Source organism: Pan troglodytes, chromosome 18, assembly GCF_028858775.2.
Source record: "Pan troglodytes isolate AG18354 chromosome 18, NHGRI_mPanTro3-v2.0_pri, whole genome shotgun sequence".
In the NCBI taxonomy this organism is placed as follows: Eukaryota; Metazoa; Chordata; class Mammalia; order Primates; family Hominidae; genus Pan; species Pan troglodytes.
In genome coordinates, this window is record NC_072416.2 from 44,249,284 (window position 1) to 44,275,200 (window position 25,917).

A 25,917-nucleotide genomic window follows, 5' to 3' on the forward strand; every position below is an offset into this window, starting at 1 on the left:
CTATTACCTGTGTGTTTCTTTTAGCAGTGTTCAAAGAAAGAGATCTATTTCCATTTTTTCTCCCATAACTTGGCATCTAACTCATTCATCATAATATAAGTTTGACGGGTAGATATGCCTGTAAATGTGTGCCCAAATGCTTACTGTGGGAAAGAGGTCTGCCTCCTGCTAAGCTGATTTCCTGGTGAGCTCTGGGAAATTCTTCCTGACTGATAGGTTGTTTCAGCATTGCAGTCTTGCTCTTTCTGTGGATCCAGATTCGGAAAAGATTGTGCCTTTTGGTGAAACTCCTGAATCTACAGGAGATAATCGAAAAGGCTGAAGGTCTGTGCAGATGGCTAGTGCTGCTGCTCAAGCAGAAAGAGCAACTTCTTTGTGGCTTGTGTCTGCTCCCAACACAGGAGAGACTTGGGGTGTCCAGTCAGCTGTGGTGCTCCTACTTTGGATTCTCATTGAAGCTGAGGCTTCCTCTTTAAGGACACACCTGCCAGGCCAGCATGCTCATGGTCCTTGTCCTCCTGGCACATTCTTTGGTACAGAGGTTAAGATCCTGATGATGTGAGAGTGTGCCTCCTAGAGTTGGTCCTGTTGACACATGGCCCCTGAGTGCCACGGAGGTTTGGAGATCTCTTTTGTATGCAGGGCCTGGATGAGCTGGTGCATTGCCACCCTTGATGCCTGACTTGGGCAGCCCACAGAGGGATCCCAGGGACCATAAGATGTGTATGGTAGAGGAAGAACTGGTACAACTGACCCTTTGCTGGTGAATGGATTGAAGGCAGGAAGAAGATAGGTTCTTCTTGGATAGATGTACAGGTGGCCTTGCTGCAGCTGAACAGTCAGGTGAAGCCTCTCACTTAGGCCTAGTGCTGGAGAATTTACAGACCCACTTCTGCTCTAGCCTGCACGACTGATCCTTTGATCTGACACCAGATCTGAATTCTGGACTCTGGAATGCCTGTCTGTTTCACCAGTTTCTCTTTGGTGGTGATGCTAGGAAAGCAATTTTTCTCAAAGGCTTGGATGTGGACACTGGTCTGGTATCTAATAATTGCTGCCCACTTTTTCCTGACTTCTTGGGAGACGCATTCATGAGTCCAAAGCTGAGGTCAAAATCACTTCTGTCTTATCTGACATTATCTCTCAAAGCAAATCTGGATTCTAGCCTCCAGAATGCCCATTTCTTGGGCCAGTTTTTCACTGGTAAATCTGCAAGGGTACAGGTTCCATTTAAACCATGCTGGTTGGGTATCCTTTTGACTTGGCATAAAATACTTCTCCTTCATTATGATTCACTTGGGTGAAAGCCAACAGAAAGTCTGGAAAGATCCACTGTGAAAAGATTTCATCTGGACTCCACAGACACCGCTGGCCAGCTCTCACTTGCACAGGATTTCCGCACACCGAGCCAGCCCCAGCCCTTGCTTCAATATTTTCCCACTCCAGCTCATTAAACATTTTAGTTTTTTGTTATATATTTAAGACACTGAAGAAAGCATAGGAAACCAGCAAAAATTGAATTTTGCTAGAATTTAAGTTTGAGAGCAGCCCGCAAGAGGAACACATTGAGCGGGTAGACATGTTGTGCTTTTTAATTTTTTTCCTGTAAGATAGTCAACAATAATTAATTTGAACAAGAAAAAAATGGTTGTCATACATATATAAAAGTAAAGTCTAGAAAAATAAAAAGTTTTTGTTTTGACTTAATTCAGATTATATAAAAATAGAAATCACAGTATTTGTTTTTACGTATTTTGAAAATTAAATAACCTTGAAATGATAAGGTGCAGAAAATAATGTGAATAATAATGTTGAGTTTTCTAGTCCCTCTTCTGATCCTTCATCCTGGTAGCTTATATCCTGTTTTGCTGCATAATAAATAATTTTATTCTCACCTTTGGGAAATACCAAATTTGGAGTGTCTGTAGTGAGTTTATTTCTGGTTTTTATAGTTACACACCTGGAAGTTGGACAAACCCCACATTGATTTGACATCATTGTGATTAGTCAGTCGGTATGTAAAGGGAGCACCTACTTCTTAGTTTGGTTACTCCCTTGGATGGTTTCCTGTATTTAATTTTGCTACTGGGAAGTGTTTACATTTCCCTTTCAATTATTTTCAGAATTCAGATATTCTTGTAACTTCTTGAGGAGTTTTAGTGGTCTTACTTAAAGTTTTTACAATATATATTATTTTTTCCTCAGGGTACACATGTGTGAAATATTTCACACAGATATTTTGTAATGGATAACAATATTTTATGAGAAATTGTAAAGTTCTTCACTTGGAACATTGCTCTCCCTCAGATATACCATATGCAGGTAATAATTTGAACAGAAAGATTTTTTTTAATATATAACATTTTATTCTTTTTTTTTTTTTTTTTTTGCAAATTTCTGAAAAGATAGCTATCATTGCAGTTAATAGTACCTATACATAGTCAGAATTTCTGTTTTCATGGAACACTTTAAGCTGATAGAGTGGAATTATTTACCTGAACTGAAGTTTCTTGGCTCCAATCACCAGGCTTCCTTTTTAGCATGTACCTGATTGTAAAAATAATCTCAATTTAGATTTATCACTTAACGCAGAAGTAAATTAGAAGGAACTGAAATAAAATTTGTATGTGGCTAGGTATTACTGATTAATCACACATTAATTCACAGTTGCTACTTTCATTTCACAAAGTCTAGAAAATATGACCTTCATGAATAACTTTATGACCTTCATAAAGTTAATGACATTTTTTGGCCTAAAACATTACTATTTTAAATAACTTTTTCATAAGTTGAAAAACAATGTGTATCTCATGTTCACTAGTAAAGAATGTTGTTTATTTATTACTGTGCCTAATTAGTCACACTTTTAAATAGTTATTTTTCTTTATGCTCATTTATGTGTTATATATCAAAACATTTCATTTCTATGATGGTTTTAATGTCACCTAATAAGATTGTAAATATATCAATTGTTTTCTTGTCAATAAATACTGTGGTATATATTTTAATCTACTAGGTATTAAATCTGTATGTACAAGCCTGGGCAACATAAGAGACAACCATCTGTATAAAACAATAAAAAATTAGGTGTAGAGATGTGCACCTGCAGTTGCAGCTACTCAAAGGGCTAAGAATCACTTCAGCACAGGAGGTTGAGGTGGCAGTGAGCACTGATTACACCACTGCACTCCAGCCTGCATGACAGAACAAGACCCTGTCTCTAAAAAAAAATTTTTTTGAATATGTGTAAATGACTTAGAATAGTAACTAACACATTGTATTGACTAAATAACTACTTAGTACTTTGATTTATCAAATTATTTTTGTTCATACCATTCATTATTTATTATGTTGTTGAATATTTGTTCTTATTAAAATTTGTTATTCTCTCTTATCTAAATATTGATGAAAAACTGTGGGCTGTGTTGATTTATCCGAAGCCAAATGGCATCCTTCACTAATTTTCTTTCTATTTAATAACTCATTTGATTATGCAATAATATGATTATTATGTACAGGCAGTTATCATCATATTCTTCATCTTCTGACAGAGGAAAATTTGAGTCATTCGTTAATTAAACCAAAGCCTCAATCTCCTACATTTAACTGCCTGAATCTTGCATGTCAACTGCTTAGAAAATATAAAAATATAAATACTACACATAAGAAATAAATACCTTGATAGACACAAATTATCAAAGTGAATCCAAGAAGAAATAGAATATAGAAATATGCATATAATAAATAGATACAATTAACTAAAAATCTTTCACAAAGAGAAGTCCATAGCCACATGAGCTAATTGACAAATTCTACCAAACATTTAGTGAAAAATTAATACCAACTCTTCACAAACGTTTTCAGAAAATAGAACACTATGGGGAACACTTCCCAATTTATTCTATGAGGCCAGTGTACTCTGATACTAAAGCCAAACAAAAGCAGCAGGAGTAAAGAAAATTGTAAATGAATATCCCTGATAAACAAACACAGATATCCTCAAAAAATACTAGTGAGCTGAATCCAGTAATATATTAAAATGATTGTACACCATGGCCACATGGAATTATTTCACAAATGTAATATTGACCTAACACTCAAAAATCAATGTAATACACAAAAATAATATGATAAGCAACAACAAAAACATCCTTTTAATAGACACAGAAAAGCATCTGACAAATTCAGTGCTCAATCGAGATTAATCTCCCTGGAAACTAAGAATACAAAAAACTAAAACTTCCAAGATCTGCTAAAGGGAATCAACAAAAAACCTACAGCTAACATCATACTGGTAAAAATATTGGCTGTTTGTGCTTGACATTTGAGAACAAGATAAGAATGTACACTAGACCACTCTATTCATCGTGGAACAAGATGTATCACCCAGGGAAATGCATAAGAAAAATAAACAAAATTCTCCATATTTGAAGAGCTTAGAATTGTCTTTTATTGCATATGACATAAACTTGTATATAAACATTTGTAAGGAATTCACAAAAGCCCACTAGAGTCAATAATGAGTTCAGCAATTTCACAAGATACAAGACCAATATACAAACTTTAAGTGTACATTTACATACTAGCAATGAGAAACCCGAAAGTGAATTAAGAAAACAATTTCAGGCCAGGCATGGTTGTTCACATCTGTAACCTTAGCTTTTTGGGAGGCCAAGGTTGGAGGATCATTTGAGCTCAAGGGTTTGAGACAAGCCTAGGAAACACAGTGAGATGCTGTCTCTACAAAAAAAAAATTAAAAATTAGTCAGGCATGGTGGTGCACACCTGTAGTCCCAGCTACTCAGGAGGTTGAAATAGGAGAATGGCTTCAGCCTGGGAGGCTGAGACTGCAGTGAGCCATAGTCATGCCACTGCACTGCAGCCTGGGCCACAGAGTGAGACTGTCTTTCTCTTTATAAAATAATAATAATAATAATAAACATTTTTGTTGGTCATCACCAACAAAATATATATTTCTTTATCAAAAATAAAGAAATATTGAGGAGTGAATTTACCAAATCAAGCATAAGCCTTTTATAATGAAAGAACTGTTAAAATATTTTTTTAAATTTGAATAGACATCAATGTTCATTTAGATTACATTCCTTTACTAGCAAGTGTATCAGTTTAAGCTTGACAGAAAAAAATGTATTTTAGCATTATTTTCATTATTAATGAATAAAGGTTAATAAAACTCATAAATACAAAAATAACTAATTCTACATATTCAAGAATAGCCCATCCAAATTTGCTTTCATTTTACCTCTATAATTCAAATACACTTTGTCGCATTATTTTATGGTGGATCTTAAGATAAAATCATATTCGTTAAATATGTGAGATTAATTATAAGTTCACCCATAAGGTTTTTAGTCAGTGTAGGAATTCAGACAGTGCAGAGTTGCAGAGGGTAAAGCAAATGTTTCTGAAAGGATTATTAGGGACAAGAGTGACCGGAGTGATTCCCATTAGTATTGACTGACACATATATTCTTACTTTAGGATAAACTGCATCTAATTTTGGACTTTGGTTAATAGTAGTGCTATATGAACCAATAGCAGGTTTGTATCCAGAATTGCTAACTGCTGAAGATGTTGTCTCCTGGCTGGTGACATAATTTTGTCTTTCATAGGCTACTTTAAAATCTAAAATCTAAATCTAAATCTAAAATCTATAATTCTGGTAAATTTTATTAAAGTGGAGCCTCCACCCTGCCCCCAGCCCTGCGCATGGCCAGGAGTGGCACCCACCTTGAGCATGGTGATGTAGGACATGCCAATGGGCCCATCCTGCTGTCACTTACCTCTCCACGCTGTCACAGTGCACCCTGCAGCAGAACTGCTCCTCCCAGCCCAGCACCACCTTGTGGTTGGTGGCAGCCCCGCAGGCACACTGGATCTGTGAGGAGAACACTTGGCATAGGCAGGCCAGGGCGGAGCTCAGTCCTCACCCCGCCTGTCCAGCATGTATGTCTATTGGGCGCTGTCAAACTTGTCCTCCATGACAAGTTCAACTAGTGGAGTACCAGCAGTTTCAGAGCACCATGGTTTTCATGACACCAATCCACTGCTGATGTCACAGCTCACTGTGGAAGGGCGAGTGAACAATGGCAGACCCCACTCCCCAACCTCCCCCACCAGGCCCACCTTGATTCCCTGATGTGACGCTGTCAATGGAACTCCTTGCCCTTCTTCAGCCAGGAGATGGAGGAAGTGGGATTGCTGGTAGACAGGCGGTGAAAATGAAGAGTTTTGCTGCTTCTTGTCCTCGAGTCCAGCAAGGAGCCCTTCCCAGTGAAGGTGCACGTGAAGGCCATAAGGTACATGAAGGCAGGAAGCAGAGGCCCATTTGACCCAATCCATCTTCTGAGGCTGCCCCTGCTAATACCTCAGCCTCTTTTCCCTATTGTGTAGGGAGAGTGTTTCAAGGACCCCTACCTGGGCTGAATGAGGCTCCCAGGGGCCTTGACACCTTGTAAGCCTGCCCCCAACATTCTCAGCACTGAGATGTGTGTCCCCCACCTCTAATTCCCCCAAAAGGCTGCTCCTTCTGAGAGGTCCAGAGTGCTCCCAGCTGGCCTGGGACCCATCAGGAAAAAGGACATTTCCCAGCAGGGAGCACCTACCACCTAGGCAGTACCCTTCCTTTCTCTTCCCTTCCACCAAGGGGGAAGCCCAGAACCCAGCGGGAAGCCCAGCTGGGTGGAGGAGCCTGGACAGGCCTTGGGAGCAGTTGGCCAATAGAGAGAGCCCAGCTACCTGAAGAATCTGGAGCCTCAGAGCCAGGTGGGCTGCATCAGCCCGCTAGAATTGAGACCCCAGGCCACCTTCTGCATAGCTCCAGGGCCTGACAAGCACCCACTGACGGTGACATCCTGGAGGCCCCACCTCCCCCATTCAGAAGCCCAGGGCTGATGCCACCTTCTCCCTCACAGCTCAACTACTTTGTCACATTCCTTGAGGCTGGGATAAGAGCTGCCTTCCTGCCAGGACTCCTGGGGAACCTGCGCCAGCATCCCCTAGAAGGGATGCACTAGGCCCTTAGAACAGATGAGGAAGTCAGCCCTTCTCCACAGAGACCTCCCTGCCATCCTCTCACAAGGATATGCCCATCTCTCAGAGGAGGACACCGAGGCACCTGTGGAAACAGTGTGAACAGATGCTGGAAAAAGCTACCTCCCAGAGCTCTGAGCTGCCCTCCTTGGCCTCCCAGGGTGGAGATTAGAAGACCCCTGGGGTGTTGGAGGCAGCCCAGTAGGCTGTGGCAGAAATGGTTCCCAGAAAAAGAAGATCACAAGGACTCAATGCTGCCCACTGCCAGATGATGCCTTCTGATGGGCCCTCCAGTGACCCGCAGCCTGAGCCCACGCAGAGCAGACACCGAACTCCTGCCTGGAATGGCCAAGCAGGCAGGGGCAAGCAGGGACTCGGGGTGAGGGCACAGGAGTGTGTGCTCTGGACCAGGACTCAGGCAGAGGCAGAGCCAGAACATGTTCATCATCTCTGAGCATTCTTTCCTCCCCATATTTGCTTCCCCCCTGGGATCTGCTCCCCAGGTCTCCCCCTTCTTTGTCTTTCTGGCTGGTTCCTCCTCACCTCCTTGCCCATTCACCCCAGAGGGGCCAAGCCTCAGCCCACACACCACTCTCCCCAAGTTGTAGCTGCCCACCCATGTCCATCCCATCGTGATCTATCTGTATGAGCACATCTTTTGGCTCCTCTAAAACCAGAAGCCCCACCTCTGTGATGGGTCCCTCTATGGCTGGGCAAAGTCCACCTGCCACTTTTCCAGGCCTAAATGCCTGGGCATGGTCCCCGTGACTGCTCTCTCACATGCACAGACCATTCTCATGGAAATGCCACTGGCACCCCCTTTACAGCCCCCACAGTAACCCTCCCCTCCCACTGGGCTGTGACTGTCACCTCCTCATGCCTTTAACTCCTTAGTCCACTCACCCCATGGTCACTGCCTGAGCCCACATGCCCTGTTGTACTCATACCTGAGGTGGCCCACCTCACCCAGAGCCAATACCAATGTCCCCAATACCAATGGCATGAGGAGGCCAGCCCTGGACTTCTCACCACACCTGGAGCCCCAGAGCCCTGTGTCTCAGTCTCCCCATCTTTAGCACGGGTATCACCTCTCATCTCCAGCCTGCAACCCAGAGCCCAGGGCCAGGCATCCAGAGCCATATGGATGACCCAGCCTCTGCTTCACCCTGAGGGGACCCCAACCCAAGGTATTACCTCAGGAAAGTCATTCTAGAGACCTTGGTTCCTCACCCACTTGTAGAGGAGAGTGCTTGGTGGGTGGGAAGCAGGCCATACCCCTGGCCAGCTTTGTGCCTGGAATCTGGTCTCACCTGTGTCTTAGCCTCATCCTTCCATCTTTCTCACTTCCCAGTGATGGAGCATCTACATTGCAGGAGAGGATGTGAGTGGGTGTGGCCAGCAATGCAGGAGAGGATGTGAGTGGGTGTGGCCAGCAATGCAGGAGAGGATGTGAGTGGGTGTGGCCTGCAATGGCCCACATCCAGGTGCCAGCTGTTTCTCAGCTGAAAGAAAGGTCTTTTTCTCCTGAGACTCAGCCTCTGACCTGCCCCAGGAGGACCCTAGGTGTCCCTCACAGGTGGGGCAGGGATCCTCATTCAGACAGCACCTCCTGGGGGTGCCCTCCTCTCTACCGACACCTTCAAGGCCCTTGGGGCAAAGGGTGAAGCAGCCACACACGCCAAGACCCCCAGGCCACATATGGTCCCCTCCGCCACTCAGGAAGCTAAGCAGCCCCCTCCTCCTTCCAGCCTGGCATGGCCCCAGCAGGTGCTTACCTGCTTACACACTCAAGGGGCACAGCATATGCTGTGTGAGCTGATTGCAGCAGCTGTTGGCCCCAGCATCTTTAGGGAAGATTTTCAGCACCTGCAAATGCTGGAGCCCAACCAGGATGTGGTCCACAACACAAGCCCTGAGCCAATCTTGACTCAGACAGTGGGTCCCATGGGATCATCTCTGGGCAGGTTACCCCATCAGTTCCATGGTGTTCCTGCTGCCAAATGCGAATTGCTTCTGCAGGCCCTGCTCAGGCTCTGGGACCTCTGTGGGTGAGTCAGATGACCCTAGGCAGGCAACCGAAAATGGGTCTCAGCAGAACTCAACACCCCCACAGAAAGCTTCATGGCACCCCCACTTTCCAGACACACCAGTGGAGACCACAGCAGGCCCTGAGTGAGGAAATATTTGACACAGAGCCTGGAATCTCACCAGACAACCCTCAAAACAGGGGCTGGAAACTGTCCCCATAAAGGCGCAGTGGTCAGTATTTTCAGATTTGCCAACTGGTCTCTGTCTCAAAGACTCAAATCTGCAGTTGAGCATGAGAAACCTTTTGCAGACAACTTGTGAATGAATGGGCATGGCTGCACTTCCAAAATACTTACTTATGGACACAAAGGGTTTATTTTATTTTTATTTTTTATTTTTCTATAAGTTATTGGGGTACAGATGGTATTTGGTTACATGAGTAAGTTTTTTAGTGGTGATTTGTGAGATTCTGGTGCACCCATCACCAAGTAGTATACACTGCACCATGTTTATGGTCTTTTATTTCTTGCCTCCCTCCCACTCTTACCCCCAAGTCCCCAAAGTCCATTGTATCATTCTTGTGCCCAATTTTAAAGTGTCCTGAAGTATAATTCTCCTCTTGATTCATTCAACCCTTTGGAAATGTAGAATCCATTCTTTGAGCCGTTTGGGCTCACAGGTGGCCCAAACACAGGTGGAGACAGGTTGTACTTTGCCAATCTCTGGCTGAAATGGAACTCAGAGGAGGGGAGAGGTTTAACCAAGCCCAGCATCCTCCCAGTGTGGTTTCACCCCAAGAGGAATTGCTGTCAGCACCCACCTCCCCATCCTTCATTTTTGCTGCAGGAATACTTCAGGGGGAGAGCAAGGGAACAGAACAGACCTCAGCTACAAGAAGGAAGAAGATGCAGGTTCAGGCAGTCATGTGGATGGATCTCACTCAACAGTGTCCAGCAGCCACCTGTGTGCCTCTGCCCCTGGGGATGTGCTCCCACCCCAGCTTCTCTGCCCTCAGGTAGAATCAGCCAGGGTCTTTTTTTTTTTTTTTTTTTTTTTTTTTTTTTGAGACGGAGTCTCTCTCTGTCGCCCAGGCTGGAGTGCAGTGGCGCGATCTCGGCTCACTGCAAGCTCCGCCTCCCGGGTTCACGCCATTCTCCTGCCTCAGCCTCCCGAGTAGCTGGGACTACAGGCGCCCGCTACCACGCCCGGCTAATTTTTTGTATTTTTAGTAGAGACGGGGTTTCACCGTGTTAGCCAGGATGGTCTCGATCTCCTGACCTCGTGATCCGCCCGCCTCGGCCTCCCAAAGTGCTGGGATTACAGGCGTGAGCCACCGCGCCCGGCCGCAGCCAGGGTCTTCACCTGCTCTGTTGCTCCAGCTCTGCTGTGCTCCCCTGGTTATTCTAACAGCTTCCTCCCAGCAGCCTGCATTATCCTCTGTGAGACAGAGATCCCAGGCCCTCTGCAGGCAGAAGCCCACCACCAGTCTGCCCTGTGGGCCCACCTGGGCCTCCTCACCCCACTGGCCTTTGAGACCCAACTAGCAAGACCTGGTGTCCTATTTGTACTTTGCTCTTTTCTTCAGTGTGTTTTTTCTGTAACCAACTGCTGTGTGGAATTTCCATCTAAGATGCAGGGTGCAGAGCCTTGCCCATACGGGAAAGCCCCACCCCAGGCACTGCCAGGTCTGGTCAATCCTGTGCTCAGCTTAATGGAAAGGCTCCTGGAGCATGCACTGCTGAGTGAGCTCCATCTACATGCCTGCCTGGCCCTGTATCTCCTTCCTTCCTGTTGCTAAGGCCTGTTCTGATCCCTCACTCTCCACCTGAGCTGCTCCTGAAGCCAAGATGAAGGATGGGAAATGGGGTGCTGAGAGGGACCCCTCCTGGGTAAATCTCTGCTGTGAGGAGGTTAGATTTGCCCCACCCCATCTTTCCCTGCTCTGAGCTCCATTTTTGCCAAAGGTCAGAAAAATGCAACCTGTCCCCGCCTGTTCTTTTATGGCCCATGAGCCAAGAATGAATTTTACATTTCCAAAAGTTCAAACAAATCAAAAGAAGAATCATACTTCATGACCTTTGAAGTCAACATTTTTCATGTCCATCAGTGAAGTTTTATGGGCATGCAGCCAGGTCCGTTCATTCTCAGGCTATCTGTGACAGATTCTGTCATGCTATAGTGACAGAGTTGAGCCCCTAGAACAGAGGTAGGTTGGCAAAATGAAAAATGTTGAACTCTGACCCTGATTTGGGGGTTGTGTGGTGGAAACCTAGGCTCTTGGTCACATCCTTCTTCTCTCAGGGTCTGCTGTGGCCTTTGCTGGTGTGTGTGTAATGTGGGAATGCCCACTGTGCCTCCCATGGGTGGGGGGGTCAAGGGCTGGTGTGCCAGGTTTCGGGGTACCTTCCTCATGTGTCGTATCTCACCCAAAGAGGTCCCAAGCCTGGTCGAAACCAGCAGGAACAGCTGGTCTTTCACTGCAGGGACAACATGGAGCTCAGCTCCCTCCCATCTGGAGGTAGTTTTGTGAGGCCCACTGTCTGGGTCAAGGATGGCTCAGGGGTGGTGTACTAAACTGCAGGCTGGAAGGGCCCCAGCTACTGCAGTGCTGATCACCATCCCTGAGGGTGCCAGGGCCAACAGCTGTTGGCAGCTGCTCGCCCACTTACACTGTGCCCCTTCAGTGTGTGCGTGACAGGTGTTTGCCTACCAAGGCCACTAAGTTCCCTGAGTGGGTACATGGCCCAGGGGTGGCTAGGGGGTCTCAGGAGGTATGGCTGCAGCATCCCTGCCCTAGGGTATTGCTGTTTGTTGGTAGAGATAAGGGCATCCCCGGGAAGTGCTGTGTGAATGAGGGGCCCCAGCCCAGCCCATGAGAGGCACCTGGGGTTCTCTGGGGGCAGGTCAGGGTCTGAGCCCTGGGAGGGAAAGATGCACATTCCAGCTGAGAAGCAGCAGGCTCTTAGATATGGGCCATCATGGGGCCACTGCCCACCCCCCACCCTCTCCTGCATTGTAGGTGCTGCAACCTTGGGAGGTGAGAAAGATTGAAGAATGAGGCTGAAGACTCAGGTGAGATCAGCTTCCAGCACACAGGCTAGACAGGGATGGGCCTGCTTTTCACCACCAAGCTCTGTCCTCAACAGGCAGGGGAGGGACAAATGCCTGGTGGACAATCTCCTTCAGGTCACACCAAAAGTCCGGGTCCCAACAGGATGGAATAGAGGCCAGGCTATCAAAATGATTCTAGATTCCTGGCCTGGGCTCTGGGTGGCAGGCTGGGAGTGACGGAGGGGCACCCATACTGCAGGTGGAGAGACTGAGGCCCAGGACTATGGGGGATCCAGGAGCAGTGAGGAGGCGAGGGCTGGACTCTGGGAACTTTGGTGCTAGCCCTTGGAGAGGTGGGCTACTGTAGATGTGAGGACAGCAGGGCATGTGGCTCAGGTGGCTGCCAGGGAACAAGTGGTTCCAGGGTTGAGGGCACCCAGAGGTGAATGCTCCGGCCCAGTGGGAGCAGAGGGCAGCTGTAAAAGCAATGTCTACAGCATTTCCTGCAGAGGGACTGTGGGTTTGAGAGAGCTGTCAGTGGGACAATGTTGGGGTGTTTTGGCCTCCAGCAGTGGCAGGTGGATGTTGCCCAGCTGTGGAGGGCTGGTCAGAGAGATGGGGCTTCTAGTTTTGGAGGACCAAGAGACAGATGTGCTTGTGCAGACAAAGGTCTTTGTGGAATGAATATGGGGAAATTTACAACTTAGGGACTGATGCTATGTGGGCTGAGACCCTGAGCCCACACAGGAGAGCAGGAAAGGAGGTGAGGAGGACTTAGCTAGGGGGATGGAGATGGGGGACACCAGGGCAGCAGGTCCCAGGAGAGGAGCATACCCGGGAGGGAATCAGAAATTTTGGCCTCAACTGAGCCCTCAAACCCTGCCTGGACCACACTCTCCAGTGACCTCACCCTGAGTTTCTGCTTGCCCCTGCCCACCTGACCATCCTAGGCAGGTGTTAGGTGTTTCTCCCATTGTGGACTTGAGTTTGAGGGTTACCAGGCCACATTTCAGAAGGCACCATCTGGCAGTGGGCAGCATCGAATCACTGTGGTCTCCTTGTCTCAGAAAACAACCCTTTCCACAGCCTGACAGGTTGTCTCTATCACCCAGGGGTCTCTGTCTCCCATCCCAGGATGCTCAGGAGGGCAGCCCAGAGCCCTGGGAGCTGGCTCTTCCCAGTGTTTGCCACACTGTTCTCACCTGTGCCTCAATGTCCTCCTCCATGTGATGGGCATGTCCCTGTGGGTGGATGGCAGTGAGGCCAACTTGGAGAGGGGAATGCCTCCCTTTTCTTTCCTGGGCTTCTGGCGCCTCCCTCCTGGGGGATGATACGCCAGCCTCCCCAGGAGTCCCAGCAGGAAGGCAGACCCCAAGAAGGAACATGAGTTGAGCTGTGAGGAAGTGGTTAGTGGCAGCCCTGGACACCAGGAGGGAAAGAGGTGGGGCCTCAAGGATGCCATCCTCATTCACCTGGTGCCTGCCAGGCCCTGGAGCTCTTCGGAGAGTGGGGTAGGGTCTCAGATCCTAGTGGACTGATACCTCTTGGCTGCCTCTGAGGCTCCCAGCTCTGCAGGCAGCTGGCTTTCCCCTCCTAGCAAACTGCTTCCAAGGCCTGTCCTGCCTCATCCATTCAGCTGAGCTTACCACTGGGTCCTGGGCCTGCCCCAGTGTATTTTCCTGGGTGGGATGGAGCTCCCTAGGGAGATACCTCTATGTCCAGAAGCTTCCCAGGCCAGGAGGGAGCACATTGACCCTCTTAGCAGGAGCAACCACTTGGGGGAAGCAGGTTGGGAGAGGTGAGGATACATGGTCTAGCTTTGAGAATGCTCAGAATTGAGGAAGGGCCATGCTGCAAAAAGCTAAATATGAACCAGATGTCCCCCAACAGGTGGATCAATAAACTGTGATGTAGCCACAGAATCGAATCCTACTTTTCAACAAAATGGAACTATTGCTTCACACCACAAAACTGATGAATCTTAAGTTTATTTCTATAAACGAAGGAAGTCAGATCCAAAAGGCTACATATTATATGTTTCTATATATTTATATGATATTGTAGAAAAAGAAAATTATAAAGATCAAAAGCGATTAGTGGATGCCAAAGAATGGGATGAGGGGAGGTGTTGGCTAAGAAGGGGCAGCATGAGAGAATCGGGGGATAATGAAACAGTTCTGTGTGGTACTGTGAAGGTGGATGTTACTCTAAACAGTTGACAAATCACATTGAACTGTAGACCACAAAGAGTAAATGTCCTTGATGCAAATTGAAAAAATAACCAGAAAGTTGGGACATTTAGATGAAATGCAGTAGGTGATAAATGAGTTTAACCGTACTACAAATGTATGGCCTAAACCTATTGAAGATGGTGGGGATGAAAATTCTTGACCTGAGTCACTTTGGAAAACAGTGTTTTGATTGAATGCTGTAATTCTCAAAAGCTGTACACCAACACTGTATTCTAGTTGGGTTTTTTTTTCCTGTAAAGCTATGGATTAGCAATTTTGAAACTACTTTACATATTAGTGTATATATTTATATATGATTGATTATTAGTGCCTGTTCCTCACTCTAGTTGAAAAAAGTTGAAAATAAAAAGGGTATACTATAATGAACCCTGTCATGCTGATCTGGAGCTGGAAATATCAGAATAAACATTTCTATTGCAATATATCCATCCAGAGAGAGAGAGAGAGAGAAGGAGATATGTGTGCACATCTTAGTTTATGTTTATACATACGTTTCCAAACCCTGTCTGCTAATAGGGCCCGGAAGCAGTGACATTTCAGTATCAATGAGCACACCTAACTTTCGGATCTTGATTTCTAAATACTGTTCTTCAGTAAAAAGAACCAGGGCTACTTGTAACAGTGGATAATTCTAGGGCAGGAGATAGAAAATACAAGTTGAGCCTAGAGTATCTTATACAGCCAGAAACTCAAAAAGTGCTTTCAAAACATACAAGAGAGCATGTCAAAAGGAGCTACCCTGTAAGACCTCCCAATGGCCCAAGGTGGAACAATGTGAGCAGCAAAATAAACAATGATAGCATTAAATTATAACCAAAGAATAAAATACATATCCACACATCCATACCAATATAGAAAAGATGAAATAAATAAGGAAAGAAGGAAGAAGTGAGGGAATGAGGAGGGGAGGAAGAAAGAAAATCTTTACAGAATTCCAAGTACTGTATCTACCAATGTAGATGAATAATTCAAAACAGAAAATCACTCCTAGAACACCCCAGTAATAACGACTGTAGGCAAAAGTTGCTAACGAGTTTTTAAATTGTGGGTAAAATTTAAAGGAGAAAAAATGTATTTTCATAGCCCCAAAGTGTTGGCTTCCAAATATTTTTAAAATATTATTTTCTCTTAATTTTTTAAAAGACCTATAATTACTTAAGGCAAAAAATTAACAGTGTATTATGAGATTTGTAGTGTTTCAATGTAAAATTTACAAGAGCAGCACAAAGGATAGAAGGAGGAAAATGGAACTGTTATGTAGGAAAGTCTTTATATTTTACATGTATTAAAATGTATTAACTCTAAGTAGATTGTGATATGTTAAAAATGCATATTGTAATCTCTGGACCAATCACTAAAAAAATGCAAAGCGGTGTCACTTAAATGCTGATACAGAAATTAAATTACATATAAAAAGTATTGTACAAGAATGTGTATAGACCTTTTAGTCATAATAACCCAAAGCAGAAAGTAACCTAAATGTTTTTCAACAGAAAATGGATGAGCAAAGTGTAGAGCATTCATACAACCAAGTACTACTCATCAATACAAAGGAACAAACTACTGAAGCACACAGCCTGGATGATTCTCACGAACCTGCTAAGTGAGACAAGCTGCACATAAATAATACATATTGTATAATTTCAGACGAAATGAACCTATAATTTAAAAAAATCAACAAAGAAATAAACTCTGGGGGCCAAAAAAAATTGCCCAGAGAGGAGCATGAGAGAATTTTTTGGAGATGGTAAAAATTCTATTCTTAAAAGTTATGAATGTTATATTATATATTTGTCTGTCAAAGTCATACATTTAAGATTCATGCCTTTCAATGTACATATGACCTCACAAAGAAAAATAGAAAAATAATAAAGTAGGGGTGAGCTAGGTTGAAGTATAGATAAAACAAAATGGCACATGATTAGTAGTTGTTGAGGTTGGGTGATGGGTCTGTTATACGATTTTGTATCTGTTGTACATGTTTAAAATTTTCTGTAATAAAATATTTTGTATAAAAATACAAAGTTACTGTACAATGTAGGCTATTAAAAGCTTAGCTGCCATTGGAGGGAGGGAGGGAGGAAAAGAGTAATTGCCAGGGCATGAGTGATGCTGGTTCTCTTTCTTGGCTACACAAAAGTGTATTTGCTCTGCAATAATTCATCGAGCTTTGCATGAATACTTTGTGAATGTATTTTTGTATGCCTGTTGTACATCACAAAGTGATGAAAATATTACATATTTTCACATAAAATCCAACCCAAAATCTCAGAATAACAACAGTATTTTGTTTTGGTTAAAGTCAGACATGTTCTCTCATGACATTATTAGATGAGTTTGAATACTCAGAAGTCTAGTCATGCCCTAATTATCAAGTGAAACAAGGTCTTTTTATTTTTACCTAAATTTGAAAAGTGGCATAGTGTTAATTTTTTTAATGCAACACTTTTTTCCAGGAAATTTCTCTCTTCACAGTGATGCTTACTGAGGCCAGCGCATCTAGGCCCTGCATATAATATGTGCTCAGTACATGCAGAACTGGGTTATGTTAGGAACAAAATGAGTCATAGATAGTGGTTACGGATAACAGCCAGTTGCGGCAGAAGTATATGCAAATGTACTTGATCTTTCTTTAATGAGAGATGCTCTTTGTTGTTTCAGGTGATGATCTGGTTTGTGAAAAGTTCAGTGCCTTTATTTCCCCATTCATCCAGGAGGGGACAAAGCTGGGCAGAGCTGAACCACCAAGTTCATCTATGAATACCCCAATGACGAGCACAGACACTAGCCCTGTTGGGGATGGCTGAGAGAGTTCCTGGTGAGGCTGCAGAGGGGAATGGAAATATATCAGCTACACATCTTAAACCAAGCTTGTCCAGCCCGTGGCCCACAAGGTGCATGTGGCCTAGTATGGCTTTGAATGTGTCCCAAAACAAATTCATAAACTTTCTTAAAACATTACGTAATTTTTTCTGCGATTTTTTTTTTTTTTAGCTCATCAGCTGTTGTTAGTGTATTTTATGTGTGGCCCAAGGCAATTCTTTCAACTTGGCCCAGGGAAACCAAAAGACTGGTCACCCTGTACAGAAAAAAAAAAAATGTGATCTGCTTCCTTATCAAACTTCTGTTCTAGGGCTCAAGACTCTCCGTTCAGACAGACGCTGTCATCTTTCTCCAGACCACAGTGTACCCGAGAGCCACAGAAAACTTCTGTTCCACTCTTCTCCATAGGAGCGGCTATGGGGCAGAACCTATTAACTCAGCCCAATACAGACATTTTTGTGGTTCACCTGATCTTCCAGGCAGGGATGTTGCTGCTTTCTTTAGAGAGGCCAGGCTTTGCCTTTTGCCACATATAGGTGAGTGCCATCTGTGGTGGTGTCAGTTGGTAGGGTCAGCCTAGCCACAGACCCTGAGGTGAGTGATAAGGTGCCAGGAGTGGTGGACTGGGCTAGGCAGTCTCCCAATCTTCAGGCTTCTCGATGGTTCTCTATACAGCATGAATGAGTCCTGGAGGTCCTTGACCTGAACTGGGCCAGTGAACTTGTCCTCAGGTCTTCAGGGTGCAGGTGTTGACTGTGACATGGAGGAGCAGGCTGGTCCCTAGGTCACCAGCAGAACTCTCAGGCAGGGCCAAGCAGAGCACTCAGATGGTGGGAGCTCAAGGACAGATCATAGGCCTGTGAGGGCTGGGCTCGCAGAAAGGCCCCAGGCCACGGCTAAAATCATCATATGGAAGGAGGGCAGCTGTGCTGCTGGCCTGTTCCAGGGAAGGCAGGGCTCCCTCAGGGGGAGCAGTGGAGGCAGGCAGATGCCGGGCACATTGTCCACCCACATTTTTCTCCCACAGGAGCAGCAGCAATATCCTTCATTGGGGTGTGTGGCAGTGCCTGGTCACCCATTGCCTGCCTGGCCCAGCAGTGGCCGTGGCAGTGGCAGCAGTGGTGATGACAGTGGGGGCCCCAGGACAGAATGCAGACCTCCGCAAGGCTGTAATCTCAGAAGACCACTGGGCAGCAGCCAAAATTCCAGGGTGCAGGCAGAGCAGCTGTGCTCCAGGGCTGTCACTGGTGAGCCTTGCCCCACTCCCTTGGTGGGTGCAGTGAAGAGTGACAGCTGTGGGCATGTGGCCCACTCGAACATCCCCCGTGCAGAGCCAGCCATGGATTTCACTGCTAGGTGCACAGAGGTGCCCAGGCTCCATGCTTCCTTGCAAGCCTGGTGGCAGCAGTGGTAGATAATATCTATAATTCAGATAGTTTTGTGGTAGAAAAAAAAAAACTGACCTGTTTATTAGCAATTACTCTAATACAATTAAACATAATGTTCCTTATGGCCATCTGCTAAAATATCATTATTGTAAAATATTTTAAAATTTTGTTTTATCACGTAATTATTCAAACAGTTCTTAAGTATTAGAGATATATTAAAATATCTTCAAATTTAAAAAAATAAAAATATGGCCGGGCGCAGTGGCTCACGCCTGTAACGCCAGCACTTTAGGAGACCAAGGCGGGCAGATCATGAGGTTAGGAGTTCAAGACCATCTGGCCAACATAGTGAAACCCCGTCTCTACTAAAAATACAAAAAATTAGCCGGGTGTGGTGGCTATTATCCCCATATCCGCTACAGTGGACCAAGCTAAAATTATCATTCAGTTCTTACCCTTATCATGTCATATGTATTACATGTAGAGATGTTTGTATATTACTACATATAATATTTTATCAAGAATTTTTTATGTTTTTCTGTGAGTGTATTAGTTCCACCAGTTATTCCACCCTTACTTGAAGACAGAAACTGAATGTTGTTCGCTTTTTGAAGTTTTAATAAATGGGATTAGATAGTATGCATATTTTTAATCTGGTTGAATTTATGCAACATTATATTTGTGATGTTTATCCATCTCATTGCATGTACATATAATTTGTTCATTATTCAGCAATAATACATTTGGTAATATGATATAAAAATAAAAATGTCTGAAGCTATAGTTATTCTTTAACTTTTTTTTTTTTTTTTTTTTTGATGAGGACTGAGACCAGACAATGCACCTGAGCAATGTTACTGAAGAAAATGAGCTCACTCATTACCAAATTTAGGACCCAGCTGCTGCTACTCTACTTTTCCAGGAATTAGGTAAGTTCAGATTTTGCTTTGGTGACTCTCATTTCTACCAATCCCAGAGCCTAGTGTCTTACTTCTACAGGTGACATGACAGTAATAAATCCAGAGGGAAATTAAATGATAGCATTTATTCTTTATACCCATGTCTCAGGGACAAAAATTCATATACACAGAATGACTCCAAGACAAACCTTGGTATCTGTTTCTTAGCTTCATTACTGATGAGTACTCAAGTCTCAGGTGGAAAGTTGGAGGAGGCAGAATTTTATCAATGAGGTCTATAATTTTTGCATGATTTTGCTCTTGTGTCTCACTGAATTATAACTAACTGGTAGGTGTTTCTACATACCATATATTATGAACACATAAACATATTTGTAAGAAAATGTGTGATTTTTTAAATGTTATACTCTAATTGCAGTTTTACTCGACTATTTCTCATTTTACAACAAATTGTTCACTTATGACATTTTTTATCTTGACACTAAATATGAACTAATTTATAATGATTTAATCATATTTTAATTTTAATTTAATTTAATTTAATTTTTATTTGTTTGAGACAAAGTTTCGCACTGTCACCTGGGCCGGAGTGCAAATGGCACAATCTCGGCTCACTGTAACCTCTGCCTCCCAGGTTCAAGAGATTCTCCTGCCTCAGCCTCCCCAGTAGCTGGGACTACAGGCACCTGCCACCACACCCAGCCAATTTTTTGTATTTTTAGTAGAGACGGGGTTTCGCTATGTTGGCCAGACTGGTCTCAAACTCCTAACAACAGGATTAGGTTTATTCTGCCTTGGCAGGGTGGTCCTGAGAGTCGTAGGTGCCACCCTGTCCTGGGCTAAGGGAGGCCCAGAGGGCCAGTTAAGGCCAATGGTAGGCGAAGGTGGGGGTGCAGCCCCTTGAATGAGGTGAAAACAGGCCAAGGCCAGGAGGCAGCTGTGGTAGGCTGGGGCAGGGTGGAAGGCACTGGACTGGGACCCGGTCAGACCTACAAAGCCAAGGACCCAGGCCACATGAGTACCCCCGGCAGGCGAGGCACAGTGTCAGATGACACAGAACATGAAACACAGGCCCAGGCTCACAGTAAGCACATGGACAAGTGGGCGCAGATTCACAGGCCAGATGAACAGCCAGCCATGGCTGGGCCAGACCTGTGGACACAGTGGTGGCTTCACACACAGACCACAGGGAAGACATGGCACTATGTGACACAGTGACTTGACGCCGCAATGCACAGAGCAGGCCGCAGAGCTCAAGGGACGTGGGAAGGGGCCTTTTGGCCCTTCTGCCCTGGAATCCTGTGAGACAGGGGTGGCAGCCACTCTGGAGGTGCCTGGAGTGTCCCCTCGCAGCCCCTCTGGGCTTAGTCCTTCTTCCACACTTTGTTGAGCGGCTTCACCACCTCATTGTAGATGATAAATGCTATGGCCACATCCAGGCAGACTCCGTCAGTGACTGGTGCGGGACAGTGCCCTTGTGAAGGCCTTGAGCCCCTCGGGATCCCGTCCAGAGGGGTGTTTCCGAAGACGCTGGCTGTGCCTGCAATGGCTCAGAAGACCCCAGTGATCAGCGGGTTCATGGGCTTATCTCTTCGGTACCAGTTGCTGCAGGGAGGTCAGGACAAAGAAACAATGGCCTGGTTCCAGCCCTGCTTCAGCCCGGCGGCCCTGAGGCCCTGGTAAGTCCCCTCAGCCCTTGTTCCCGCACAATCTCCCTAACCCCGAAGAATTATCTGTTCTTGGGTTTGGGGAGGTCCGGTAGTGGATGAACTTCACTTTGATGGTCTCCATGGGACGTACGACCACCATGGCCTCGGCCACGCCGGTGTCTAGGCCTCACAGCAGCCCGCGCCTGCTGTTCAGCAGTCCCTGGGCATTCCACATCTGGGTGCAGAGGAACTCCAACTTCCCGAACCTGACTCTGCCTCGGGGATGGAGCCGCAGAGCAGGGAGCTGAGGCCGGCCGCGGTTCAGGCCCAGGACGCCGTGGCTGTGACTGTGCCCCACAGGCCCCCATGCCGGGTGCCCGGCGGGGGCGAGCGCTCGTTGGTCCTCACGTGCTCGGTGGGAAACGGAATACAGGTGTGGATGCTGCCGTCCAGGCCACCTGCCGTGATCGCCTTCCCCGGGAGAGTCCCCTCGGCCTTCCAGAACGCTGCGCGGCCATGGTGGGCGGCAGGGGTGACGCCCGGCATCGCCTTGGTCTGAGCCTCCTGAACTCCCCGCTCCGACCTTAATTTGGTTTTGACACAAATAAAGATCTCACATAAACATAAAATGGGATGTCTTGGCTTGTAATTTTTATTGAAAGCAATAGTATTGTTGTATAGGATAGTGTATTGGGGTAAATAGGTTTTTTATTTTTATTGTTTTCATCAGCTCACTGACATTGATCGAGGGTAGTTTTTAGGTTATTGATGAGCAGTTTTCCCTTAGGTATGCCTTAAGGTAGGGGTTTCTGGTAATGTTTGAGAGGTAGGCTGGGATTAGAGTTTGTTACGGCAACAATATCCTTCTGAGAACCAGGGAATTCAAATACTTCTCATGATACTTTGCTAATATCGCCCAGGTTTACTGTGCCTTCCCTTTGTGCAGCTTACCAGAGATGGTCTCTTGCACTTGGCCCAGCTATAATATGTTCCACTGTTCTTTTTATTCCGTGCTTCTTAGCCTGGTGGCAGGGGTGAGGGAATGAGGAGATATCTGATGTTCTGAGGAAGCCTCACACTCAGCACTGTGAACTGGGGTGTGGGGTTACCGACCTTCAAAGTTTCCTGCCCCTCCTGTAGATGCAATGCCAGAACAAGAGTACATTCCTGTCCCTCCCCCAGTGGTAGAGAGGCTCCTTGTCCACGTTCCTAGCTTCTAGTTGAAGTGTGAGTGGGTCTGCAACAGTGCCCTGTAAACTAATGCTTTAGTTTCTTTATGGGAGATGTATCTGGGCAGAGATGTGGGTGTTGACCTTGTTTCTCCACCATCAGCTGCAGTGAGTTTTTTCACAGTTCCCTCTGGTTCAAGTTTGGATGCTCTTTCCCCGGCCTTGTGTTCTATAGCAGAGATGGGAAAACTATGTCTCCAGAGTTGTAGCAGTGGGTGGGATAGTGGTCCCTCCCCATCAGCACCATGGGGGAAGCATTCTCAGGATTATACCCCACCCTCCCTGACAGGCCTTGTAGGGTTCCTAGAAAAATCATACACAAAGGTGTAAACTCTATGTCTGTAGACTCCAGGATTTCTCATTCCCCTTCACCTACCCACCCACCCACCCACACACAGCCACCAGGAACTAGTTCAAAAGTCCTGCCTTAATTTTGCTAGTTTCCATGGTCTTCCAGGTATACATAAAAGCCTGGGGCCTGTGTGACCTGCAGGCTCCTGCATGCCTTGATGTTGGGTTTGTTGTCTCCTCTGTGACCTCAATTCTCCAAAGGGCTCGGAACAAGCCATTCATTCATTTGCATTTTCTCCAGCTTTTTTGTTTGTTTAATGTAGGAGCAACTCTTTGTCAGGTCTCTACAGCTATAAACTTAACTCAGAGACTAATATTTCTAAATACATTTCTTTCCTATCATACTTTCAGTGTTGCTCTACCTAAGCTAATTGTTCTTCAGTATTTTTCTTATTTGTATGTCTTTATTTTAAAACCAGGTTTAATTCCTTCTTAAACTAATTTGTAACTTTTCTATTTTCTTCCATTTCATTTATTTCCCTCTGTGACTTTGATTCCTTTCAGACATTTAAAGCATTGATGCATAATTCCGGTGTAGGAAGTCAGATTATACACTGACATTTCTCCTTGACCACTGGTTATAACACTTCAGCCCTGATGACAGTTATACCTGAAGCCAGATCCACTCTTGACATGTATTTATTTTACTATTCAATAAAAATTAAGTCACCATGAACTGTATTTTATTAATATTTGTAGGCTTTATGGACCTGAAAATACAACAAATAAAAACCAAATTACATGACACCAGGGGTTAAAATTTTTTTGGTTGATTAAAACATTTTTGTCTTTCTGTGATTTGAGTGATCCTTGTAATAGGAACCAGAGTTGAAACTAAAGTAAGTAGGTGTTGGTGAGATTTGATGGCTAAGAACATGGAGCTCATTTTGTAATTGAAAGGGAAATAAGAACATGTGTCACCAGTTCCATATGATCACAATGCATGTGGAATAATCAAAATGACAACAAGCGACTTATATTTTGAGAGAGAAGAATTGGAACTAAAATGACCAAGTATAAAGCTGAGCCAAGGGCCGGCACAGTGGTTCATGCCTGTAATCTCAGCACGTTGGGAGGCCGAGACAGGCAGATCACCTGAGGTCAGGCAAGACCAGTGTAGCCAATATGGTGAAACCCAATCTCTACTAAAAATACAAAAAATTAGCCAGGCATGGTGGTGGGCGCCTGTAATCCCAGCTACTTGAGAGGCTGAGGTGGGAGAATCGCTTGAATCTGGGAGGCAGAGGTTGCAGTGAACCAAGATTGTGCCACTGCACTCCAGCCTGGGAGACAGGGTGAGACTCAGTCTCAAAAGATAAATGAAGGAAGGAAGGAATGAATGAATAAAGCTGACCCAGTCTGACTTGGATCTTTGTCTTTAACATATATCTGCAATACTCATGTAGGCAGTGTATAAATAACTTGTCAGCAATATTATTAATGCCCAGGTTCTTCTTGAATTTTCAGGGTTTGGTTTCTCCAGTAGTGAGTGTGTTACTGAGCAAAAGGGGCTTGCAATGCACTAAAGTCAATACTATGACATTAAATTTTTCTTTTTATTATTATTATTATTATTATACTTCAAGTTTTAGGGTACATGTGCATAACGTGCAGGTTTGTTACATATGTATACATGTGCCATGTTGGTGTGCTGCACCCATTAACGCGTCATTTAGCATTAGGTATATCTCCTAATGCTATCCCTCCCCCCTCCCCCCTCCCCCCACCCCACAACAGTCTCCGGTGTGTGATGTTCCCCTTCCTGTGTCCATGTGTTCTCATTGTTCAATTCCCACCTATGAGTCAGAACATGCGGGCGGGCCGCGCGGTGGGCGCGGAGAGGAGCGGAGCGGCGCGGCAGGCCGGGCGGGTTGCGGCAGCAGCGGAGGAGGCCGCAGCTGCGGGTCCCAGGAGCGGAGGCGACGCGGGCGGCGGCTGGGGGCCGGGTGGCCGGGGTCCCGGGCCCCGCGGCGGCAGCGGCAGGATGATCAAGCTGTTCTCGCTGAAGCAGCAGAAGAAGGAGGAGTAGTCGGCGGGCGGCACCAAGCGCAGCAGCAAGAAGGCGTCGGCGGCGCAGCTGCGGATCCAGAAGGACATAAACGAGCTGAACCTGCCCAAGACGTGTGATATCAGCTTCTCAGATCCAGACGACCTCCTCAACTTCAAGCTGGTCATCTGTCCTGATGAGGGCTTCTACAAGAGTGGGAAGTTTGTGTTCAGTTTTAAGGTGGGCCAGGGTTACCCGCATGATCCCCCCAAGGTGAAGTGTGAGACAATGGTCTATCACCCCAACATTGAAATCGAGGGCAACGTCCGCCTCAACATCCTCAGAGAGAACTGGAAGCCAGTCCTTACGATAAACTCCATAATTTATGGCCCGCAGTATCTCTACTTGGAGCCCAACCCCAAGGACCCACTGAACAAGAAGGCCGCAGAGGTCCTGCAGAACAACCGGCAGCTGTTTGAGCAGAACGTGCAGCCCTCCATGCGGGGTGGCTACATAGGCTCCACCTACTTCGAGCGCTGCCTGAAATAGGGTTGGCGCATACCCACCCCCGCCACGGCCGCAAGCCCTGGCATCCCCTGCAAATATTTATTGGGGGCCATCGGTAGGGGTTTGGGGGGCGGCCGGTGGGGGAATCCCCTGCCTTGGCCTTGCCTCCCCTTCCTGCCACGTGCCCCTAGTTATTTTTTATTAACACCATGTGATTAAGGTCAGCGCTGCCTCCCCCGACCCACTCAGCGATGGGAAATGAATTGGCTGTTCTAGCCCCCCTGCTGGGTGCTTGTTCAGCCCCCACTCTGGGCTGTGGAGTGGGTGGGCAAAGGGCCTGGGTAGCTGGGCCCAGGCAAACCACCCCTCCACCTCTGGAGGACCCACCAGGCTATTAAAGGGGAATGTTACTGCAAAAAAAAAAAAATGTGGTGTTTGTTTTTTTGTCCTTGCGATAGTTGGCTGAGAATAATGGTTTCCAGTTTCATCCATGTCCCTACAAAGGACATGAACTCATCATTTTTATGGCTGCATAGTATTCCATGGTGTATATGTGCCACATTTTCTTAATCCAGTCTATCATTGTTGGACATTTGGGTTGGGTCCAAGTCTTTGCTATTGTGAATAGTGCCGCTATAAATATACGTGTGTACGTGTCTTTACAGCAGCATGATTTATA

General features: G+C 45.8%; 2 pseudogenes; one reads left to right on the plus strand and one right to left on the minus strand.

Moving 5' to 3' along the window:
• Positions 1-20,879: 20,879 nt before the first annotated feature.
• LOC112205853 (tricarboxylate transport protein, mitochondrial-like) lies at positions 20,880-21,399 on the minus strand (annotated as a pseudogene).
• Positions 21,400-24,713: 3,314 nt separating this feature from the next.
• Positions 24,714-25,665, plus strand: LOC473270 (NEDD8-conjugating enzyme Ubc12-like; annotated as a pseudogene).
• Positions 25,666-25,917: the final 252 nt, after the last annotated feature.